At 44.5% G+C, this 22126-nt stretch overlaps 1 long non-coding RNA gene across 2 annotated transcripts; it reads right to left on the minus strand.

The window, feature by feature from the left end:
- Nucleotides 1-5382: 5382 nt before the first annotated feature.
- Nucleotides 5383-20674, minus strand: LOC134928786 (uncharacterized). 2 transcript variants are annotated; one of them, XR_010178010.1, is made up of 3 exons: nt 20431-20674; nt 12149-12276; nt 5383-6366 (listed from the first exon to the last, which is right to left on the minus strand). It is a non-coding gene; the product is annotated as an uncharacterized LOC134928786 (long non-coding RNA). The 2 variants fall into 2 exon arrangements; XR_010178011.1 differs by lacking the exon at nt 20431-20674 and adding an exon at nt 17102-17162.
- Nucleotides 20675-22126: the final 1452 nt, after the last annotated feature.

The raw sequence follows: 22126 nt of genomic DNA on the forward strand, positions 1-22126 counted from the left end.
AAAACCGTGAGTAAAATTCCTAACTGCATAGCAAATTTACTTGGCGCAGTCGCACTGCGGACATTGCGCATGCGCATTCGCGACTAATCGCTCCGTTGCGAAAAAAAAATAACGAGCGAACAACTCGGAATGACCCCCATTATGCGTTCCCATACGATACAATATCGTACGATATTGTATAAGATATCATATCAGATTGGATCGTGTGTACACACTACAAACGATGTCAAACGATGTCTAGAAACAAAGTTATCACTGGAGTTCAAAACCACACAATATCACCTCATCAAGACTGCACGCAGTCCGACGTACGACGTCGCATGCGACCCGCGGGAGCGCGCATCGTACCACATTATGCAATATCATTTAGGACTGAACAATAACATTCAGATTAAGAACGATATTGCATAGTGTGTATGGGCCATTACAAACACTGGGTGGGGTTGGGGCATACAAACTCCACACAGGTTGCCCGTAACTAGGGTTTGAACTCATGACCTCAGTGCTATAAAGCAGCAATTCTAACCACTACGCAAACCGTGTTCGACTTTAACACATTTAAAAGTTCTCTGATCTTCGGAAATATTTTGACAATACATTAAAAAATTATAATATTAAAATACATGGATAGCAGGAAACGGGTGTGGTATGTAAGGTCGACAGTAAGTAGGTCGACAATGTTTGGGTCGACCACTATTTGTCGACAGTAAGTAGGTCAACAGGGATGCTAGGTCGACTTGGTCTTTAGGTCGACATGGTCTAGGTCAACAGGTCATAAGGTCGACATGAGTTTTTGATGGGTTTTTTGGTGTCGTTTTCTCCGTACAGTGACGGGGAACCCCAATTAGTGCACCGTGTCCCCTCGCATGGCTTGCTTCGCTCGCCATGCTTCGGGCAAGGTGCCTCGCTCCGCTACTGCTTCGCTCGGCACAGGTTACCGTTCCATTCCTAGTCCACGGGTATTGTTAAGTATGAAAAAAAAAATTGAATTTAAAAAAAACAACAACTCATGTCGACCTTTTGACCTGTCGACCTAGAACTTGTCGACCTAAAGACCCTGTCAACATACATACTGTTCACCAATAGTGGTCGACCAAAACATTGTCGACCTACTTACTGTCGACCTAAAGACCGGATCCCGCAAGAAACATCGTCCTCTCACCATTGATGACCAAATGTATCAGAATTAACAGTTGCTTATAGAGCGCCGGAGTATCCCGTTGTGCTTTACAAATGGAAAGAAAACATTAATGGGACAAGACTGGGTAATAACAGATGGACAAAGAGGTAAGAGGGCCCTGCTTGCAGGCTTACAGTTTATCTGCTACTGTTGTCAAGGGGTCCGATTAAGAGATGGACTAAAAGTCAATGTCTCTCACAGTGGAGTGATTATTATTATTTTTTTTTGCCACTTGCAGTGAGGATTTATTCACAAAGTGAAAGTAATGATAGGGAGCATTTGTGGATAGTGGAGGGGGTGTCACAACTATTTCGGGGGCATGTCACAGCTTTCAACTGAGATCACATACAGGGCCATCTTATCAGCAAAGCAATGCCCTGGGGCCCATACTCACCCATTCACGGGAACTTATTAAACAAAAAATGATAACTTGTCCTTGCTGTGGTCTTGCGCCATCTCTCTGCACGCTTCTATACAGCGTCACTGCTGTTCAGTCACATATTAATAACAATATATTTAAATAAACATTTTTCTAAATTACATTGTTTGATCCAGTTTTGATATCCCTGTATAAACAGGTCTGCTTCCCCATCTTTTAGTTGCTATGACTTAATGTATTTACACTGATTGGATAGGTAATGGTTTCTAGGTGCTAATGAGCTGACATTTAGCAATGGTATAAAAGTCTGATCAGGACATATATCATCTACCTTTGATAAAGCTGCAATATTGGTGTAGTGAAACGCGTCAGTCAGGTGTACTTACATCACCTACCTAAACGGCTTGGGGAACAACCATTGTGTGCTCAAACCAGCCTCTGTCATAGCCTCTAAAAAGCTCAACCATGAAGCGTCACAGCATGAATTGATTGGACTGGACCAAGTACCTACTGTACACCGAGCTATTACGACTCCACTATAGCTATACAGCCATTGTAACTGAGGAGATCATCCCTCTGGCGGTGAACTATGGTAACTATACAATAAAATTGGACAGTGCCTTACTTAAGGAGCTATTGATCCCTATTTTAGACTACCATGGTGGGGGTTTTAATAGGAACGGACACTATTTGACCTTATGAACGGTTTTGAATCCTTTTGTATTGTATTTTAAATGAAATGATTGTTTAGCCTTTTTAGCCTCTGGCTTATATTACATTTGATATATTTTAACTTATTTTTATTAAAATTTTAGTTTTTACCTATCCATGTACCTGTACTGCTGAATCTTTTTAGATAGTGCGGCTTTTACATGTTTTCTGTTGCTTCCATACAGTGGATGGCTGTCAGCACTGTGATTGGTGGATAGCTCCAACCATCCACCAACCAGCATGCTGACTGCCATTCACTGTCTGGCTGCAGGCTGGGAGGCAGGTAGTGAATGCTGCCTCACTGCTCTGATTGTGTGACCACCACCCTCCGATGCTTGGAGGCCCCTAGAAGTGTGGGGCTCTTGGCACTTGCCCAGTGTGCCTATATGTTAAGATGGTCCTGATCCCATACGCAGTAAAAATGTCTCTGGCATCTTACTTCCGACAGCTATGCTGGACGATCATAGGGTAACTCAGATGTAAGACAATAAACCGATGTACATTTGATGGTTGTGTCTTCGTATATAAATGGCAGGGACGCCATCAGTGATACATATCCCCTTATGGGTTTCAAGCCTTTAAATCATCGGTGTGTGTTATTTTAGGGTCAGAAGATAGAGATTTTTTACTGGCCTTGATTTTCCATGTACACAATGGTGCACCTTTATCAGTTTGAAATGCTTGTGAACATGGCAAGTGAAAACACAAATGCTTTTGACATGCGTTCATTACTGGATTCCTTACTAGCATTTGGAGCTTGCTCTAGACTTCCTGCTCTAGACTTACTCAATGTGTTCACTTCAGAATTATTTATTATTATTATTTATTACCAGTTATTTATATAGTGCACACATATTCCGTAGGGCTTTACAGAGAATATTTGGCCATTCACATCAGTCCCTGCCCCAGTGGAGCTTACAATCTATATTCCCTACCACATGTACACGCACACACATTCACATTAGGGTTAATTTCGTTGGGAGCCAATTAACCTACCTGTATATTTTTGGATTGTGGGAGTACCCGGAGGAAACCCACGCAAGTACGGGGAGAATATACAAACTCCACACCGTTAGGGCCATGGTGGGAATTGAACCCATGACCTCAGTGCTGTGAAGCAGTAATGCTAACCATTACACCATCCGTACTGCCCCAATATAGAATATAGGCTAGCGCAAACTGCATTGGGATAACTGGAGTTACCGCAATGTTAGAAAACACTATAAGACTAGAGGCCATGATGTCAACAGACATAATGGTTTCTGGAGTCATAACACTTAACATGCATTTTAGTAAATTAATACCAATAGTTGTTAGGCCTTACTGATGGGTGGAAAGGTGATGCCTTTCTTAATTTGTTTGCTGGCTAACTTAATTTGCTGATACTTGGATGCAGCGGCGGCTCTTACCTTTGTGGAGGAGGAAGGCTGCCGCTGGCCATGCTGCTTGGTGGAGGAGAGCCCGCACCTGCACAATGGAGCTGACAGGTGCCGGGAATGGCGCATGTGCAAACCCCCGGCTTCTATGGACTGCATCGGCTGCAGCCCATAGAAGCCGGATTGGGCTAACAATCAGGCAGGGCGTGGCTTCCTACAGGAAGCCAGCTCTCTGCTAATCGCAGCCTGTTCTGGAAGTCCTAGAGGGGGGGGGGAAACTCCCAATGGAATTGCCTGTCCTGCAGGTGATTGGCAGGTAGGACTTCCAATAGGAAGTCACTGCCAGTCACAATGTAGCCAGTGCAGTCACGGACTGAACTGGCTCACTGCAGTGGCGGATTTTACTTGGGGCGCTGCAGTCCTGCAGCCCGTAGATAATATCCGCCACTGGTTGGTTGCCTTACATATTCACTAAATTGTGGAGGACTGGATTCACTCACAGCAAACACAACTGAAGAGAACTAACAAATAGAGCGGGAGCGATGGGTTGGTACAGGACTGTGGAATTAGATATCATAGTACATAATTGACACGTAAATGAGGAATTTATTTTTAAATGTAAAATGTACGGAGAGATTTAGAGCTGCGAGGGGGGGGGGTATATTGTCAATGCAGTAAAACTATATGTGTGTACATACAAAAACAGCCAACATGGATTGTGAAATTTACACCCATTGCCTAGCTATGATTCTAACTCTGAATGGGGCCCTATGTATACAACTGGAATTTAATTATAATCCACAGGAATATTTAAAAGTGATTTGACCCTAAACACTGAGGTTTCTAAGCATCAGTTTGGCTTTTGTGGTTTTAAGGTCACAGAATTGATCTTTTACCAACAGAGTCTAAAAGATGTATTTACTAAAGGTCGATTTGTCATCGATTTTTGTCTATTTCAAATAGATGAAAATCGATCTCAATCTATGGGGCAAATGTAATAGCCTGCCACCTGCAGGCACCTGCGAGTTCCCGACAAGTCTTCCCGATTATTTAAAGGGGCAATCATTTCAAAGGCAAAACCAACTTGGTTTTGCCTTTTAAATTACTGTCACTTTAAACCATTGGGCAGACTCGCCGGGAACTCGCAGATGCCTGCAGGTGGCAGGCTATTACATTTAACGCTATGTTGGGTTTCAGGGGCTGAAACACACATTAATAACAGATGATTTGTTACATTTATTTTTAAATATTCGTAAATGTGTGTTTTAGCCCTGGAAGTACAGCATCGGTTTAGATTGATTTTCATCAATTTGAAATCAATAAAAAATAAAAAAAAAGTGGAAATCAACCATTATGAAATCTACCCCTAAATCTACTAATTCTGCCCAAGACTTATATTAACTGACGCAATGTCCAACTGTCACTGCTTTCCCATGGAAATAAGGGCTTAATTCAGACCTGATCGCAGCAGCAAAATTGTTCTCTAATGGGCAAAACCATGTGCACTGCGGGAGGGGGGGGGGGGGGGCAGATATAACATGTGCAGAGAGAGTTAGGTTTGGGTGGGTTATTTTGTTTATGTGCAGAGTAAATACTGGCTGCCTTATTTTAACACTGCAATTTAGATTGCAGATTGAACACACCACACCCAAATCTAACGCTCTCTGCACATGCTATATCTGCCCCCCCCTGCAGTGCACATGGTTTTGCCCATTAGAGAACAATTTTGCTGCTGCAATCAGGTCTGAATTAGGCCCTAAGTGGCGCTGTAAGGATCATTGGTACCTGGTACTGTTAAAGTTCACTATTAAGATCGCTATGCAAAATCTCACCTGTTAGTATGTATAGTCAATGCAATGCTAATTCTATACTGAAAGAAACTCCGATTAGTTATTTACAAAATGTCACTTTTTTTACATTAGTAAATTTACTGACGATTTATAACCCCCATATTAAATGTAGAGTCAATAACACGGGGCTTCACAAAGAACTCAGGATATTGCGTGCTACATGTTATTATAACATATGTGTATATATGGCCTTATAGTCTACACATCATTCTTGATACTGCTTCCTACGAAGAGGGTGACTGAAAGGTCTCTATATACAACAGTGCCACCTACAGGCTGTAAACAGCTATAACACTCCAGTAAGTAAAACGTTTAGAGGCTCATGTTTAGTTTTCAAAAGCTACATCAATTCAATAATGGCAATTGCTCAGTATTCAGAAATGAAAGTCGTACAGATATATGTAAAATATGCAGAGTTGACATTCGACACATGTAGGAGGCCAACCAGCTGCCTAATCCTGCTAAATACAGATCCATTTACATTTTATCACTGCACTATAGAGATTGTGACCTGTGAGCTGATTGGGTCTTCTCTTGTTAGACATGTTTACCTGGTTCTAAAGCCTCAGGGGGTTTAATATTTGAAAGAACCTCTTAGCAATAGATTTATCCCTTAATTCCAGCACAAAATCTATAAAAGGTATGTCTGAAATCTCTTAAGCTCATGATAACCTGAAGCCACGGCGCTTAATCTTCAAAAAGTCAGAGCTGAAGACAAGGCTCTTGAGATCTCTGGAAATCAGCGTAGGGTACATCCAGTGTGATGTCAGCTCAATGGTTGCCTCTCAGTAATTGCATGCCTGGACAGCGAATACCAAAAAAGTCTTGATTGCATTCTTTCCTCCACCTGTCTGCTCTGCTTGTCCGGTTCTGTTTCAAAACAGATGGGTGCAAAAAAACACAGATTGTTACCAGGCTACCTCAGGACAAAAAACACAGCAAGGTATCTCCCTGGCCAGTCTAGTCACTGCTATCAGAGCAACCATTCAATCAGCAGCATTCTCCCTACCTCAGCTGCCCCTGTGCTCATACCACTACGTAACCTGCCTGTACAATCCATCTAATCTGCATTTAATGTGTTGTGCTATTTCACGTATGTAACTTAATCCTGACACTAATTCATAGGGCTAATTTAGAGGTGTAGGTCTGTACGTGCTCGAGAGACGCACTGCAGATCTGGGGCTGTGATGTCACTCGCAGTGCCCCAAAAGCCGCAGCATGATTAGCTGAAGATCCATTGGCTTATTGGGGCTAATTTAGACCTGATTGTAGCCATCAGCCACCCTGACATCCGGGGGGGGGGGGGGACGCCCAGCACAGGGCTAGTCCGCCTCGCATGCCAGGCCCACCAGGTACAAAAGTACCTGAAGAGTAGCTCCCTACCAGCGCAGCTCCTGCGCGCTGGCAGGGAGTTACGCATCGCTCCACGAGTCGCAGCGGCTGCGTGTTAAGTCACGCAGCCGCCACGCCCGCCCCCCCCCCCCCCATGGTCCGGACCGTGCCTCTAAAACTGCGGCCCAATGCCACCGGCCCACCTCCTCCCGCCCAGTGAGCGACTCTGCCGACTGTCAATCAGGCAGAGGCGATCGCTGGGCAGAGATACCGACCGCATCTCTGGCATGCGCTGGCGCACTGCGGCGCCGGCGCATTTCAGGCCTGATCGCCTGCTGTGCGAAAATGCACAGCAGCGATCAGATCTGAATTAGGCCCTTTATCCCCAGGGGTGCACACAGGGGGGATTCTGAGTACCCAGAAACCCCCGCCTGATGGACCAAATTTTTTTGCTGAGATGGATATACTGGCTGCAGAACATGGCTTTGCACGTGTGTTTAGTATATTATGACAATCTGGGGTATTTACCTCGGTAGTGTCTAGCGGTGCAGTGTTTAGGTGCTTGAATTGGGGTCCACACACAGCCATTACAGGTTCAATAAGCAAATAAATGGTGTTTTACTGAAAAACAAAAACAGCCTACCTAGCCCCCATGCAGGTTACTATACATAAAAACATAGAATTTGATGGCAGATAAGAACCACTTGGCCCATCTAGTCTGCCCTAAACACATTTATATGCACACACTTACTAGGGTTATTTATGGTAGGGAGCCAATTAACCTATCAGTATATTTTTGGATTGTGAGAGGAAACTGGAGTACATGGAGGAAATTTACACTAGCATGGGGAGAATATACAAACTCCACACAGTTAGGGTTGTGATGGGAAGCAAACCCATGACCTCAGTGCTTGACCCCTCTCTACAATGGACAGCTAGTCTGCATGTAATATCTCACAGTCTTTTGAGTCTTGTCTGTCACAGGCAGAGCCGGCCATAGGTATAGGCAAACTAGGCAATTGCCTAGGGCATCTGGTATGCCTAGGGGCATCAGCAGCTTCTGCTGATTAAAATGATATGCGACATGCCTATATTCTGTGTGTAGCATTTCATATGCAGATACAGCCACAGTCTCACACAGTATATAGGCATGCTGCATATCATTTTAATCAGCAGAAGCTGCTTATGCATCCTAGCCACATAGCAATGCAAATAAGCTGCATTTTCATTAAAAAAAGGTGCCCAACGTTAGCATTGAGGCAAGATTTATGAGGACACTTCTGTACGCAAGCAGAGGCAGAGGTCACAGTGTTAGTGGCAGTGTGAGTGCTGTGTGCATGTGAGTGGGTTGGTTGTGCAGTATTGTTCGGAATATGTGTAAGGAGCATTATGTGTGTTATGTAAAAATGCATTAATAATGTGCAACATGTGTAAGGGGCACTATGTATAAGGGCATTAATAATGTGCGGCATATGTGTAACAGGGTAGTACTGTATGTGTGCCATTATGTGTATAAGGGCATTAATAATGTGCAGCATATGTGTAAGGGACATTATTTGTAAAAGGGCATTAATAAAGGTTGTCATAATGTGTAAGGCGCATTATGTTTATAAGGACATTAATAATGTGTCTCATATGTGTTACTGTGTGGAATTATGTGTATAAATGCATTACCAATGTGTGGCATTATGTGTATAAGGTGCTGTATGTGGCGTTGCGTATAGAAAGGGCACTACTGTGTCGTCTAATGTAAATAAAGAGCAATAAGGTGTGGTGTAATGTGAATAAGGAGCAATTCAGTGTGATGTAATGTGAATAAGGGGCTCTACTGTGAGGAGTAACTTTTAAGGTAAAGTAGTACTACTGTGGGATTTAATATGAATTATGGACACTATCCCATGATCAAATGTGAATAAAGTTGCAGTACTGTGTGGGGTAATTGGAATTGGGGTTACTATTGTGTGGCCATGCCCCTTGCCAGCAAAAACACACCCCTTTTTGGTCTGTGCGCCAAATGTGCGAACTGTTCCTATTTAAAATATAGGGGGTACAAACACCAAAATAAGGACTGCTACGGGTGAGGGGTGATAGTGCTGGGAAAGAGGTGCAAGGTCAGAGGCGGAACCAGCGGTTGTGCTAGGGGGCACCAGCCAAAATCTTGCCTAGGGCATCATATTGGTTAGGGCCGGCTCTGGTCACAGGTATGACTTCTAAGCCTGCCTGGCTTCCACAATTTCACATACTCAGTCTCAGGCTGGCCATACATTAGGACGACTAGCAGCCAATGCGAGTCGTCTCACGATTTTCTTTCAACACCACGGGAACTCCTGGACACATGATTTGTTTTTGTTTTTTGACACACGATGTGCATACGATCTTACGACCTATCGTGAGCCCCTATATGATGGATCGTCTCGGTCCATCATATGCCTCACAAAAAAACATGCACTCAAATGACGCTCATAATTCTATCCATCAAACGATGCATTGAATGTGCATAAACCATGGTACAATGTGCATACGATTATGACGGATAATATGGGCTGCACGTATGATCTGAGGATGTAACGTTTTTACCCGCGGGACCGCACACCGCATCGTAATTGTGCCCAAAACATGCACGATGAACACATGATATTGTGTATGAGGAGTCGAAATCATGTATAGGTACACGCATTGGTGATTCTATAATTCTATAATGGGTGCAATGGGTGCGGTGCACACGGGCCCCTGGGTCCAGGGGGGCCCCACACGCAACCATTGCACGCACCCATTTTAACACTTACCTTTCCGGAGTCCAGCGCCGGGACCTGCAATTGCGGCAGAAATCGCCGCCAAAATGGTCTCCAGATCATGGCGGGCGCCATGTTTCCGGAGACATGCACATGCGCAGTAGACTTCGGCACAATGCCGGAGTCTACAGCGCCGTACAGAGGAGGGGGCCCACCCGGGTGTGTGTGTGTGTAGCACTGAAGAGCACTTGATGCAGTGTGGTGCTGGAGGGACCTGTCCACACAAGGAACAAAAAGGAGGTGTGTCCACACCTAGAGGCTACTGGTGGACATAGTCACACAGTCCAGGTTGGGGATGCCTGTTGTGATAGAGCCCAGGTGGGTGAAACAGGCCAGGTGGCCAGAGTTCATACCTGGAACGTGCTTGGAGAACCCAAAACCTCTAACACCGTCCTTGTGAAGCTGTGGCAGCCAGCCAAGCCAGGCTGGAACCTGTGAATGAAAGGACTGAGACTTTTGTGAGAGACATTTTGTGTTGCAGACTGGCTGACACTATATAGAGGGCCAAGCAGTGAGCTAGTGAGATAGGCTAGGCTGTTTGTTGTTTTGTTTCCGATATTTTGCTGCCAGTAAAGCACCATTTCACTTTATTTACCTGGAAAAGTTGTGTTAGGAACCTTATTGAGCACCTAGGCACTCCACCAATACACCCTTCTACTGGGCTAATCACCCCAAGTTGTCACAAGACATATATCATACTTGCATACCCTCCCAGATCGTCCGGGAGGCTACCGAAAATAAGGTGGTGCTCCCAGCCCCCCGGAAAGGTAGGTAAGTCTCTCAGATCCAGCCTCACCCTCCTCAGCCACCCTGTGGCCGTCCTTCATTGTGGGCGGTCTGGGGGATTCGCACTGAATCGCGTCATCATAGCTCCGCTCCCCCCAGCCTGCTATTCAATGCCGGTAATCTGCCCATTGACTAGTGGGAGGTAGGGCTACGATGACACATACACACCCACCATACCATTCACCAGTGACGAGGCCACGCCCCCTGTTATGACCCGGGTGCCCCCTATAGCATGGGGCATTCGGAAAGTCATTAAGCCTGGTTTTAGATAGATAGATAGATAGATAGATAGATAGATAGATAGATAGATAGATAGATAGATAGAGAGATAGAGAGAGAGAGAGAGAGAGATAGATAGATTGATTCGGGACACTCATGAATAAAGATGGGTACACACTACACGATTTTGAAACAATAAAGATTTCCCTTGAAATATAGCCTAAGTTGGACTGCATGTTCAGTTGATAAAGATAAACAATAACGACCTGCGGGAGCATGCATCATTATCGTTATAGGCATACACACTTGACAATATGCATGATAATATCTTTATCGTACATATTGTCCACTTGAATCGTCTAGTGTGTATGCCTTTTACACAGGTTCTGTGGCTGGCTAACTTCAAACCTGCATTCCAATCAGCTATAGAACTTGTGAAATTCATGAGTGTCCTGGTTTAAAGGATATAAGGGTAGAGGTATTAACCTGGAGAAGGCATAAGGAAGTGATAAACCAGTGATAAATGCAAGGTGATAACACACCAGCCAATCAGCTCCCATATGTAATTTAACAGTTAGGAGCTGATTGGATGGTGCATTATCACCTTGCACTTATCACTGGTTTATCACTGATTTATCACTTCCTTATGCCTTCTCCAGGTTAATACATCTACCCCACTGTATGGTAAGTCTATCTGTTTGTTTGATTGTCTGTCTGTCTGTCTGTCTGTCTGTCTGTACTATCTATATGTGTGATCTATCTATCTATCTATCTATCTATCTATCTATCTATCTATCTATCTGTCTGTCTGTCTGTCTGTCTGTCTATATCTATCTATCTATCTATCTATCTATCTATCTATCTATCTATCTATCTATCTATCTATCTATCTATCTATCTATCTATCTCACATCAAGACACCAAGGAACATTGAGCAAGTGTTCAGTTTATTTTACTTAATCTGCTTATATTTTAATTGTCCTTTAATATAATTAATTTCCATGTGCATCTGTAAATGCTTTCAATCTGAATAGTAACTGACATTAGAGTCACTGAGCTAACAAAGCATTTGTGTTTTTATTATTGCATTTCTAAAGCGTATGCATTATCAGCAACATATAAGCATGTGTTTCGCTGCTGTCAGGGTGATTGACAACTGTAAAATAAATGCATTTGTATACGGGTCATTGCTTTACTTAGCAGGCCCTGCTTTGCACATAACAAATCTTGCATAAATTATTTGCCACTTGGCTGTGAAAAGACAGATGAAACAATTAGGTGATATCACTATTTTTTTTTTACTACATATATATATATATATATATATATATATATATATCTGGCGCGGGAGAGGCTGCACTCAGTCAGACTCAGCAGCAAATAATGAAAGAAAGCTCAGTTTATACCGCCAACATATTTCGGGGATACAACCCCGTCCTCAGGACCAGACAAGCCTAACTGGCCATCACAAACCACATATATACACAAAAGGACACAAGACATTAGTGCAATATCCCACTCACCTGCTCCACGGCGCCTCCGCCCACCAGCGTGTACAGCTTCACTTCCGCAACGCCAACCACTGAGGTCACGGAGCGCCACATCGCAGGCGAGTGGTCATGGCAACAATAGAGTAATATAAACACAACTCCTAAAGAGACAAATGAACAAATCAGAAACAAAGTAAACAATATAAAATAAAATAAACACAAGTGAGACCACCAGCCCTTAGGGAGGACCCCACAGGGCTAGAAATCACAACAACTAGTCATAGCGTAGAGAATAGTAAATACAGGTTGAGTATCCCATATCCAAATATCCGAAATACGGAATATTCCGAAATACGGACATTTTTGAGTGAGAGTGAGATAGTGAAACTTTTGTTTTTTGATGGCTCAATGTACACAAACTTTATTTAATACACAAAGTTATTAAAAATATTGTATTAAATGACCTTCAGGCTGTGTGTATAAGGGCCCTCATTCCGAGTTGTTCGCTCGTTCTTTTTCATCGCATCGCAGTGAAAATCCGCTTAGTACGCATGCGCAAAGTTCGCACTGCGACTGCGCCAAGTAACTTTACTATGAAGAAAGTATTTTTACTCACGGCTTTTTCTTCGCTCCGGCGATCGTAATGTGATTGACAGGAAATGGGTGTTACTGGGCGGAAACACGGCGTTTCAGGGGCGTGTGGCTGAAAACGCTACCGTTTCCGGAAAAAACGCAGGAGTGGCCGGAGAAACGGTGGGAGTGCCTGGGCGAACGCTGGGTGTGTTTGTGACGTCAACCAGGAACGACAAGCACTGAACTGATCGCACAGGCAGAGTAAGTCTGGAGCTACTCTGAAACTGCTAAGTAGTTAGTAATCGCAATATTGCGAATACATCGGTCGCAATTTTAAGAAGCTAAGATTCACTCCCAGTAGGCGGCGGCTTAGCGTGTGTAACTCTGCTAAATTCGCCTTGCGACCGATCAACTCGGAATGAGGGCCAAGGTGTATAAGAAACATAAATGAATTGTGTGAATGCACACACACTTTGTTTAATGCACAAAGTTATAAAAAATATTGGCTAAAATGACCTTTAGGCTGTATGTATAAGGTGTATATGAGACATAAATGCATTCTGTGCTTATATTTAGGTCCCATCACCATGATATCTCATTATGGTATGCAATTATTCCAAAATACGGAAAAATCCCATATCCAAAATACCTCTGGTCCCAAGCATTTTGGATAAGGGATACTCAACCTGTACCTATATGTGAATATCACACTTACAAACACCCCAAACTATATTAGAGGTTTAATTTAGATACATAAGGATATTCTAAGATATTATAAGAAACACTGTAAGTAACCCAAGGTTCTCGTTAAGTCCACTAGGCGACAGTGTCCCCAGCTTATAAATCCAACGGGACTCCCTCTGTAGCAAAGCCTGTTCCTCTATTTCCTCCCCTAAGGGAAGTAGGGACATGATCAATTAATATGGCCCTAATGACAGCCACCCCATGGTTCACTGACAGGCAGTGACGAGCAAATGGCTGATCACTAACCCCCTTTTCAAATGCTTATTTAATGGCGCTACGATGTAGAGCCATTCTTTCTCGAAATTGCCGAAAGGTCTTGCTGACATAGGCAAATTTGCTTCTGTGATCAGGTCTGAATTAGGCCCGATGTCTCTTACAGGCGACATGGATGAACTGGAAAAGCCAGCATCTGTAAGCGTGATCTGAGAACATAAACTCACTGTCTAAGCTGTAAAGGAGAGGTAGCTACACAGATTGTAGGATGTCCTTTCAACAATTATGGCAAAAAAGTTAATAATAATAATAATAATTATAATAATAATAATGATGAAGAGTAATAAGAGTCTCTTGGTATTGAAGACAATAAATAACTCTCACTCTGAAGAAAATAGTTATGATGTGAGTTGTAGTCCCCATAATAACAAATATGAGGATGAAGGCGATGATGTGGGCAGCGTTACCAGCATATATGCTAAAAGGGTAATAATAATAAGGGCAGGGAATACAATACATCAAAATATGAAGAGATTAGTGCAATGAATGAAGGGAGGAGTTGTCCCAGCAGCGTGGGGCAGTTCCAAGCCATACTTCTACCTCATATACACCAGGCCACAGTGCTTTTGGTTATACTTTGGTTCTGTGCAGTGCTTGGCAAGTAAATCTAGTTATGGACAATGACCGGCTTTGGAAACATAGATGGCTCCTTAAACATTGGTTAAAGGACTGGATGGTTCTCTGTAGAAAGCGGTATAGTGGCAGTACTATTAGTGGCAGGCACTTGAAAGAAACACATTTGTACCTGGCAATAAAAACTCTCTATGTGAGTACTCTGTAAACAACTGAATCTATTCTGGACTGGGTTTGGTCCTTCTGACCAATCTGGACTACCGGACAGGACCATTCATGGGCTTTCTCTGAAAAAACATGGATTCTTCCTGGCCCTCTGGATTGAAATGGACTGCCTCACTACCTCCGTCAGCTTGTAATGGATAAGTCCTGAATAAATGTATAGAATGTGATAGTATTAGGAATGTTAGGGACCCATGTGATGAAGTCACCTTGCCGCGGTACATGGGCCCGCATATTTGCGCAAATGTGTACTAAGAACTTCAGTTATACTCCATGTTAATTGTGACGGTTTATTAAAATTATTTTTACTATCAGTGTTGTTAGTGCTAAGAGTGTGCATCTGCATCTCTCTTCCCCCAGCATAGTATTAGAAGCCTCAGCATGATAGCACCTCTTGGTATCTTTAGTAATAGGATGTACAGTCCAGGTCCCCCCTTTTTCCAGCTTGTAATGGATCCCTGACAGCTTATTCACAATTTATTCCAATGATAAGTCACTCATGGACACTGCCATAGGAATGAATGGGGAGGCACTGATTGGCTGAGAGAGTGGGAACGGTTGCTATGTGTCCCAGCCAAGCACTGTTCCTGGCCCAGGCCCTGTTACCCCTCCAGACGCTGTCTCAGCTGCTGTGGAGATCTCTGGGGGTCCGCCAGCCTCTGCATGCCACTTCTTCCTGCGCCGTCTCTTGCCAGTGCCTGCACTGGCAGGCAGCTCCAGCGTCTCTCCACATGCGGATTCTGCCAGCTCCAGACTCTGCGAGCCACCATGTTTGCCTCAGTCAGTCAGGTGACTACTGCACCACCAATGCAATACTCTCTCCGGGACACCTGACCCCAGTAGCCAATCTGTAACCAGCAGCCCCTATAAAACGACTTCCTGGAGGGTGGCTCAAGTCTGTGCTCCACAGTGTCCTAACACTGATTCTGCACCAACGTCCACCAGTTCCAGTCTGGTCTCCAGCATCACTGGTTCCAGTCTGGATATCTCATCCACCATTTCCGGCCCGGTCTCCAGTATCCCCAGTTCCAGCCTGGTCTCCAGCACCACTGGTTCCAGTCTGGTTTTCAAGCCTAGTTCCAACAGTGCCACAGATTCTTCAAAACATTACTCTCAGTTTTGCCATTTTACCTATTTCTCCTAGCCCAGTTCCAGAGCTGAGCATTACTGGTCCTAACCCTGTTCCAGAAATATGTATTACCGGTCCCAGCACGGTTCCAGAGCTACGCATAACCCGTCCAGCACAATTCTAGAGAGAAACATTACACACGGCTCATTCCCTCTCTGTTCTACTCCTCCTAGGTCTCCTGAGTCTATAGTCAGAATCTCTGACATGCGGGGGGCTAGTCCACCCCGCATGTCGAGCCCTACTTCCACCTCCCACAGAGGTGCGAAAGCAGCGCACAGCGGAGATGCTTTTGCACCTGGCAAATAGCTCCATGCCAACGCAGCCTGGCTACCCGCCATGTTTTTGGTCATAGCGGCTGCGTGTGACATCTCACTGTGTGCAAACGCTCATTGCGTACCGCAGTGTGCCCGCTGTGCGTGCGCACTACACAAAGGGTTTCAGGTTGCAGCGATCGAGTCTGAATTAGGCCCAGTGTACAGTGCATGTCCGGTTGGTCTCGTTGCAGTTTGTTATTTGACCAATTCCATTGGATACCTACTTGGACCGGAGAGGAGGCCATCCAAGGATTTGGTTAAGTATGTTAATAATTTGTTTGTTTTTTGTTGTTGTTGTTATTGTAAATTAAAATCCAGCTGGTGTTTCCGTGTCCATGCCCTGTGGTTATTTCAACATTTTCTTTACAGGCTGACTGTCCTGAGGTAATGTATTGAATGAGGGAAAACGGGGAAAGGGAAACACGGTCCAGAGGCACAAGGGTTAGTGAGAAAAATAGTAAATACTATATGGGCTTGTCCATATTCCAGAAACTTCTAATATCTTATATTGGCATAATTAGGTGAGGTTGGTGGAGGTGCACCCTGAGAGTGTTAGGCACTTGAGGTAAATAAGAAAAGAAGAAGAAAAAAAAGGAGGCGGGGGGGGAGACTCTTTTTAGGGCACACAGCCTATCTTAAAGTATAACTTTTAAATACGTATAGCTAAAATTCGATTGGAAAATTCTTTCAATTTATTTTAATATTAGTTAAAAAACCCACAAAAAGGAAAACATGTGGGTATTTTAAGATAGGCGGTGTGCTCCAAAAAGAGAGTCTCTTATTTATTTATTTTTTTCTGTCCTGAGGTCATCTAAGAGAATCGAGAAAGAAAGATGGACCATGATAATTATAACCAAGATAGGAAATAATTTTAACAGTTAATTTATATTGTATTTAGAGGCCTCAGTAGCTGGCACAGAATATAAAACACTTTTTTTCCTTTAAAGTATACATTTTATTAGGTATGTTTTGATTTGATTAGAAGTAGAGTGGTTGCTTACTTCCTGTGCAGTAAAATAGTATAGCATTTTACATATAATACATAACAATTATATATATATATATAAAATGTGGAGGTAGGGGAGAAGAACAAGCGCCATATGGTGTAGTAATTTAGATAAATGGTATATTATAGACACGTAAATAGGAGTTAAGTACCGGATGTAATCTTGAATTCAGGCCTATCAGTCTCTCTTTTCCAGTGGCTGCTCCCCACCTATATATCAGGAGACAAAGATCATCGCCATATAGTGTAGTACCTTTGTAACCTGGGGGTCCCTCCCCTAAATATCATGCGTACCAAATCAACGCTTTAGTCATGCATATAGGATAAATCTTTATCCAAATAACCCAAGCAGGTCCCGTGTAGTATGCTGTTCACACAATTTCAAAACTGCCTTGTATTCCAAGGTGGTTTCCCATCCAAGGAAGGCGATGGGCTGTAACTTCTCCCCTTTCATCTACTATAAGCAACTATGGGCATTAGATTAGGACATAAGTAGAGTTCACATAGCATTTCTAAGGCTTTGAGGCCGTGAGAAGCTGCTGGGGTGAGGGCCCATTTGTGTTACTAGGGGTTTATCAATTTTCTCCCCATAAGATGACCCCAAGTGGGTGATCATCTTGGGGGTTGATTTTATGCTTTAATGTGTTTCAATACGTAATGAATAGTAGTAAGCGTTTCCCCATTGCCCAACGATATGCACTAGGTTACTATGTAGAAGCACTAATACGATGGTATCACAGTATGTCACTAGCACTATGTCACTTTATTGTTCTGCAGAGCCCGGCGCATAAGCACTGTGGAAAGCGGTTCCGGTTTTCATGGTGACCAAGCCGAGGACCAAGCGTGAAGCCTAGCAACGGGACGCCGGAAGTGGATAGGCGACGCGGATGACATGGTTCCCGTGAGATGCCGGAAACCCCCGGCGCCCAAAGCGGCTGAAGGCGCGGGTGATGCTCCTCCTCACGGGTGAGTAACCTATGCTTTATAAGGTAAGACGGGTACACACTGCACTCATTCACACCTTGACAAAGGGGCTACAGGCCCCGAAACGTCGGAAATTAATCTGTGATTTTTGTACACATTTTAAAGTACTTGCTTTTTCACAAGATCTGGAGTGACGCCGTTTCTTCCTTGCTATTTCTAAATATACTACGGAGGGCACCCAGGCCATTGACAGAGTGAGGACCAGGAGTGCCGGGCACCACAGCAATCTATATATATATATATATATATATATCCAGAAGAGAACCCGGCACTCCCTTGTATAAAGTAGATAAACGCTGCGGTGCCCTCCTAGAGGAATGCTGATCCTCAATGTAGCTAGCGTGGGAAAACCCACAGCACCGATCAGGTCTGAATCAGCCCCAATGTGCACTGCAGGTGGGGCAGATGTAACATGTGCAGAGAGAGTTAGATTTGGGTGGGTTATTTTGTTTCTGTGCAGGGTAAATATTGGCTGCTTTATTTTTACACTGCAATTTAAATTTCAGTTTGAACACACCACACCCAAATCTATCTCTCTCTGCACATGTTACATCTGCCTCACCTGCACTCAGGGCCGGTGCTAGGATGTTCGGCGCCCCCCTGCAAACTATAAATTTGCGCCCTCCAATATTCCTTTAGCGTGCACCGGGAAAAGGGTTGTGATCTCACAAGTAAGGGGCATGGCCACACAGTAGTACCCCCATTTAAAATTACGCCACAATGTAGTACAATCTTATTAATCTTGGCCCTCATTCCGAGTTGATCGGTCGCAATGCGAATTTAGCAGAGTTACACACGCTAAGCCGCCGCCTACTGGGAGTGTATCTTAGCTTCTTAAAAGTGCGACCGAAGTAATCGCAAAATTGCGATCACAAACCTCGTAGCAGTTTTGGAGTAGCTTCAGACTTACTCTGCCTGTGCGATCAGTTCAGTGCTTGTCGTTCCTGGTTGACGTCACAAACACACCCAGCGTTCGCCCAGGCACTCCCACCGTTTCTCCGGCCACTCCTGCGTTTTTTCCGGAAACGGTAGCGTTTTCAGCCACACGCCCCTGAAACGCCGTGTTTCCGCCCAGTAACACCCATTTCCTGTCAATCACATTACGATCGCCGGAGCGATGAAAAAGCCGTGAGTAAAATTACTTTCTACATAGCAAAGTTACTTGGCGCAGTCGCAGTGCGAACATTGCGCATGCGTACTAAGCGGATTTTCATTGCGATGCGATGAAAAATACCGAGCGAACAACTCGGAATGAGGGCCCTTATACGTAATGCCCCACCCGTAGTAGTAGCGTCCTTATATGTAATGCACCCCAGTAACAGTAGCATCCTTATACAAAATGCCACCCAGTAGTAGTAGCGTCCTTATACGTAGTGCACCCCCAGTAGTAGTAGCGTTCTTATACGTAATGCCCCCAGTAGTAGTAGCGTCCTTATACGTAATGCCCCCCACAGTAGTAGTAGCGTCCTTATACGTAGTGCACCCCCAGTAGTAGTAGCGTCCTTATACGTAATGCCCCACCAGTAGTAGTAGCGTCCTTATACGTAGTGCACCCCTGTAGTAATAGCGTCCTTATATGTAATGCCCCTCCCAGTAGTAGTAGCGTTCTTATACGAAATGCCCCCCACAGTAGTAGTAGCGTCCTTATACGTAGTGCACCCCCAGTAGTAGTAGCGTCCTTATACGTAGTGCACCCCTGTAGTAATAGCGTCCTTATATGTAATGCCCCTCCCAGTAGTAGTAGCGTTCTTATACGTAATGCCCCCCACAGTAGTAGTAGCGTCCTTATACGTAATGCCCCCCAATAGTAGTAGCGTTCTTATATGTAATGCCCCCCACAGTAGTAGTAGCGTCCTTATACGTAATGCCCCGCCAGTAGTAGTAGCGTCCTTATACGTAGTGCACCCCTGTAGTAATAGCGTCCTTATATGTAATGCCCCTCCCAGTAGTAGTAGCGTTCTTATACGTAATGCCCCCCACAGTAGTAGTAGCGTCCTTATACGTAATGCCCCGCCAGTAGTAGTAGCGTCCTTATACGTAGTGCACCCCTGTAGTAATAGCGTCCTTATACGTAATGCCCCCCACAGTAGTAGTAGCGTCCTTATACGTAATGCCCCCCAGTAGTAGTAGCGTTCTTATACGGAATGCCCCCCACAGTAGTAGTAGCGTCCTTATACGTAATGCCCCCCAGTAGTAGTAGCGTTCTTATACGTAATGCCCCCCACAGTAGTAGTAGCGTCCTTATACGTAATGCCCCGCCAGTAGTAGTAGCGTCCTTATACGTAGTGCACCCCTGTAGTAATAGCGTCCTTATATGTAATGCCCCTCCCAGTAGTAGTAGCGTTCTTACATGTAATGCCCCCCCAGTAGTAGCGTCCATAAAGCGCGCGCACAGACATACCACACACACACACACATACAATTCACACATATATACACCCACCATATACACACACGTCACATACACACTTCAAGTTCTCTCTCACCCTTCACTTACCTAAGCCAGTCTCCCTCTGTACAGCAGCCTGGTCCGTGTAGCTCCGCCCCCTTCCGGCCCGTGTAGCTCCGCCCCCTTGTGTCCCGTACTCGGCGCTGTCACAGGTGAGGGGAGGGGAAGGGAGAGAGGAAGCTTTTCATGCTGCAGGTGCCCGCTGCCAGTGCCTGTCATACAGTGACAGACACAGCACTGGCAGCAGCAGCAGCAGTGGGGACAGGACGGCGCAGCAGGGAAGGAATGCAGAGCAGGGGGAGCGCCTCTCCGTCCCAGCGCCTCCCTGCACTGCATCCCTTCGCTGAGCGGGTAGCGCCGGGCCTGCCTGCACTGCACATGGTTTTGCCTATTTGCTAACAAAGTTGCTGCTGCTATCAGGTGTGAATTAGGCCCATCATCCACTTCTGCGGGTGTGCACTGTGAACCTGACAATTCATGAATGGTTCTGTTTCTTTATTCAGTATCACTATAACATGCTGTCATTAACGATTGTCTCTACTCAGTGGAATTGTTTAATAAAATTGTTCTTTTCATCTTTTTGCACATTGATATTGTATCACTGCCACTGTATGTTGCCCGGTGTCATTGGTACTTTGATATCTACCACTACACCCTTATCAGAAACTGGGTAACTTTCATGTCACCCACAGTAAATTAGGTGTCGGGCCTTTAATGTTACAGGATTGCTGATCCAGTATTCCCTATATACTATCTTTACATTACAGTGTTTAATAACCACACATATGCTGCAGGAAGTCAGGCAGGGGTTTCCCAAGTCAATACTAGCTAGACTTTATCAGATATCTGCATCACTGAAGAGAGACTTGGATGTTGGCAATGTGTGAGAAAGAGCTGCCATTACCCTAACATGAGACTTATCGCCCCTCTGCCCCCCCAGGAGTGAGTCTCTAAAGGGGTGGAGTTTCAGCCAAAGGGAGCATTTTTGGGTGGCCTTTGGTCAGATGAGCAGTGGGCTAATTTCAGCCAGATTTTGCATGTGTAAATATTGGATGGCATACAGGTACACTGGTGTACCCGTTGGAGCAGACCATAGGCAAACGCAGGGGTGGTTTCTGGTTGCCCGGAACCCCCCCTTCTCTTGGCAATTGGCTAAAATTTTGACAATAGCAACGGTATATAATACGATTACTAGAGCTGCTGCCACATCATGCAAGTTAAGAGACAGAGCAGAGCTGCTGCACATGCTACAGAGTTGTAGCAGCTTCTTCTACCAAGTTTGCTGTGTGTGTGGATCTGAGCACTCAATCAGTGCGCTGGACCAGAGAGTAGCTACCAGGAAGAAGAGACAGGAGCCTTGTCATGAGGTGGAAGAATGTGTGCTTAGTGTAGTACTGGTTCCACTGTGTTGGCGTATTTATTTATTATAGTATGTTTAAACTTTTTCATGACCACTTATCTTATTTGTATTATTTAAATGTTTATACTATAGACCGTCTATACTCTATAGTGCTACATATTAATACTGTATTCCATGTTCTGCAGAGTGGTAGACTGTGGATTACATTTGGAAACCCCCCTCTAGAAATCCTGCGTTTGCCACTGCAGACGCTACATACAGATAAACAAAGCTGGTAGAGACGTACCCAAGCAGACTCAGAGCTGTAATTGCAGCTACTGTAGACCATCTTCTACTAGCTATTAAAACACGTGCTGTCAGTGTGAAGAACAATGACGTAAATAA

Source organism: Pseudophryne corroboree, chromosome 5 (genome assembly GCF_028390025.1).
Source record: "Pseudophryne corroboree isolate aPseCor3 chromosome 5, aPseCor3.hap2, whole genome shotgun sequence".
Lineage (NCBI taxonomy): Eukaryota > Metazoa > Chordata > Amphibia > Anura > Myobatrachidae > Pseudophryne > Pseudophryne corroboree.